General features: G+C 43.6%; 1 long non-coding RNA gene across 1 annotated transcript in view; it reads left to right on the top strand.

Annotated features, from left to right (window-relative positions):
• The window catches only part of LOC119472742, an 11,639-nt gene that overhangs the window by 5,642 nt on the left and 2,240 nt on the right, over window positions 1-3,757 (top strand). The window lies entirely within an intron of this gene.

Genomic DNA, 3,757 nt, shown 5'->3' on the forward strand with positions numbered 1-3,757 from the left:
CTGCACCCAGCCCTAGTTTTTGTATTTTTAATAGAGACAGGGTTTCACCATGTTGGTCAGGCTGGTGTCGAACTCCTGACCTCAAGTGATCTGCGCCTTGGCCTCCCAGACTGCTGGGATTACAGGCATGAGCCGCCATGCCCAGCCCCAGAAAATCTTTGAATCTACCTGTGACCTGGAACACCCCCCACCCCTTCAAGATATCCCACCCTTTTAGGCCAAAACCAACGTGTAACCTCTGTGTTTTGATTTACAAATTTGTCTGTGAATTCCATTTTCCTGAAATTCATCCCTGCCTTTAAAAACCCTTGCATGCAAGCCATCCGAGAGGCCAGCACTTAAGCATGAGCTGCGCCGTCCTCCTTGCTTGGCCAAGCCTGCAAGTACGCATCCCCGTCACCTACTGCAGCCCTCGGCGTGGACGCCGGCCTTACTGTGCTAGGTCAGTACGTTGACAAGTCAGCTTTGCGTCTCTGCATGAACCTCTCTTGATCATGATGTAGTATTTTTTATATTATTGAATGTGATGAATTAAAATAAAAAAATGTGTTGCATCTATGCTCATGACATTGTTGAGTAGGTTTTTTTTCCTGTAATTCTGCTTTTGGTAGTAGAGTAATGCTGGCCTTATATGATGAGTTGGGGTATATTCCTTTCTCTCTACTTTTCTGGTACTGTTTGTGTAGAAATAACATTATTTCCTCCTTAAACGTTTGATAGAATTTCTCAGTGAAGCCATCTGGGCCCAGTGTTTTCCTTGTGGGAATATTTTAACTAAAACTTCGAATACTTAATAGATACAGGGCTATTCAGGTTATCTATTTCTTCTTGAGTGAGCTTTGGTTGTTTCTATCGGTGGATGTGTCCATTTGTTCTAAGTTGTGAAATTTATTGATATAAAGTCACTTGTATTTTCTTATTTTCTTTTTTTGGGGGAATGTAGGTGCAAGGTTACTTGTATTTTCTATCATTCTCTTTTTATTTTTTGAGATGGAGTTTTGCATTCTTTATTTATTTTTATTTTTTGAGACTGAGTTTTGCTCTTGTTGCCCAGGCTGGAGTGCAATGGCACAATCTTGGCTCACTGCAACCTCCGCCTCCCAGGTTCAAGCAATTCTCTTGCCTCAGCCTCCCGAGTCGCTGAGATTACAGGCATGAGCCAACACGCCCAGCTAATTTTTGTATTTTTAGTAGAGATGGGGTTTCACCACGTTGGCCAGGCTGGTTTGGAACCCCTGGCCTCAAGTGATCCACCCGCCTCAGCATCCCAAAGTGATGGGATTACAGGCATGATCCCACCACGCCCGGCCTCTCTGTTTTCTATTTAATTGATTTCTGCTTTGATCTTTACTGGTGCCCTTCTGCTGACTTCGAGTTTCATTTGCTTGGGTTTTTCTCGTTTCTTTGGAGCTGAGCTTGTTGATGTGAGTCTGTCTTCAGTGTGCGTATTCAGTGTTGTTGGTTTCTAAGTACTGCTTTAATGGCATCCCACTGTTTTGGATATGGTGCTTTTCCTTTGCATTCTGTGCAATATATATATGTATATTTTACACGGAGTCTCTCTCTGTTACCCAGGTTGGAGTGCAACCCGGCTAACTTTTGTATTTTTAGTAGAGACAGCGTTTCGCCATGTTGGTTAGGCAGGTCTTGAACTCCTGACCTCAGGTGATCTGCTCACCTCTGCCTCCCAAAGTGTTGTGATTACACTGTACCTGGCCTGTTCAACATAATTTTTAATTTTCCTTTTGTTTCTTCTTCAGTACATGGGAAATTAAGGGGGATTATTTAGTTTCCAAATACTTGAGGATTTTTCAGATATCTTTCTGTTGTTAATTTCTTTTTTTCTTTTCTTTTCTTTTTGAGACGGAGTCTTGTTCTGTCACCCAGACTGGAGTGCAGTAGCATGATCTAGGCTCACTGCAACCTTCACCTCCCGGTTTCAAGCGATTCTCCAGCCTCAGCCTCCTAAGTAGCTAGGACGACAGGCATGTGTCACCATGGCTGGCTAATTTTTGTGTTTTTAGTAGAGATGGGGGTTTCACCATATTGGTCAGGCTGGTCTTGAACTCCTGACCTCATGATCTGCCTGCCTCAGCCCCCCAAGGTGCTGAGATTACAGGTGTGAGCCACCATGCCTGGCTGTTGATTTCTAATATAATTCCACTGTGGTCAGAGAATGTGCTTTGAGTGACTTGAATCCTTTTAAATATATTGTAACTTTTGGCCAGGTATGGTGGGCCATGCTTGTCATTCCAGCTACTTGGGAGGCTGAGGCAGGAGAATTCCTTGAACCTGGGAGGTGGAGGTTGCCGTGAGCTGAGATCGTGCCACTGGACTCCAGCCTGGTTGACAGGGCAAGACTCTGTCTCCAAAATACATATATAAATAAAATAATAAAAAATATATATATATTGTAATTTTTGGCCTAGAAAATGGTGGACTGTCCTATAAAAGTCAGTTTGTTGGTAGTGTTGCTCAAGTTGTCTATATTCCTAATGTTTTTTGTCCACCTGCTGAGCTGGGAGAGGAATGTCTGACATCTTAGAGTGTAATTGTGGATTTTACCATATTCCTTCAGTTCTATCAGTGCTTGCTTCCTGGATTTTTATTATCTGTCATTAAGTCCATATACTTTTAGGGTTTTTATGTCCTTTGGGTAATTTAAAAAAAAAAATTTTTTTTTTGAGACTGAGTCTTACTCTGTCACTAGGGTGGACTGCAGTGGCGCAATCTTGGCTCACTGCAACCTCTGGCTCCCCGGTTAAAGCGATTCTCCTGCCTCAGCCTCCTGAGTAGCTGGGATTATAGGCATGCACCACCATGCCCGGCTAATTTTTGTATTTTTAGTGGAGTCGGGGTTTCACCATGTTGGTCAGGATGGTCTCGATCTCCTGACCTCGTGATCCCCCTGCCTTGGCCTCCCAAAGTACTGGGATTACAGGTATGAGTCACTGCACCTGGCCAGGATTTTGCCAATTTATCATGAAACGATCTTACTTACCTCTGGTTATATTCTTAGCTCTGAAATACACTTTGGCTGATAGTAACGTAGTCACTCCAGATTTCTTCTTCCTTTTTACTTTTTGTTTTTTCTGGAGATGGAATCTTGCTCTGTTACTCAGGCTGGAGTGCAGTGGTATGATCTTGGCTCACTGCAGCCTCCATCTCCTGGGTTCAAGCAGTTCTCCTGTTCAGCCTCCTGAGTAGCTGGGATCACAGATGCCCATCTCTACACTTGGCTAATTTTCATATTTTTATTAGAGATGGGATTTTGCCATGTTGGCCAGGCTGGTCTCCAACTCCTGACCTCAAGTGATCTGCCTGCCTTGCCCTCTCAAAGTGCTGGGATTACAGGTGTGAGCCACCCCCCGCCCCCAGCCTCCTTCATCTTTCTTTTTCTTAGAGACAAGGTCTCACTAGGCTGCCCACTCTGGATGTGAACTTCTGGGCTTAAGTGATTGTTCCATCTCAGCCTCCCAAGTAGCTGGGCGTACAGGGCATCCCGCTGTGCCCGGCCAGATTTCCTTGGAGTAGTGTCAGTGTGGTATATCTTTCCCTATCCTTTTACTTTTAACATCATTGTGTCTTTATATTTGATGTGTGTTTCTTCTAGGCAGCATATAGATGGGTATTGCTTTTTTTGCCCAATCTGACAAGCTTTGCCTTTTAGGTGGGATGTTTAGAATATTTACATTTAATGTGATTATTAAAATGATGGGGTTTAGATCCACCATCTTACTATTTGTCTTTGACTCAT

The sequence above is a fragment of the Cebus imitator genome, unplaced genomic scaffold (assembly GCF_001604975.1).
Source record: "Cebus imitator isolate Cc_AM_T3 unplaced genomic scaffold, Cebus_imitator-1.0 Scaffold117, whole genome shotgun sequence".
Classification (NCBI taxonomy): Eukaryota; Metazoa; Chordata; class Mammalia; order Primates; family Cebidae; genus Cebus; species Cebus imitator.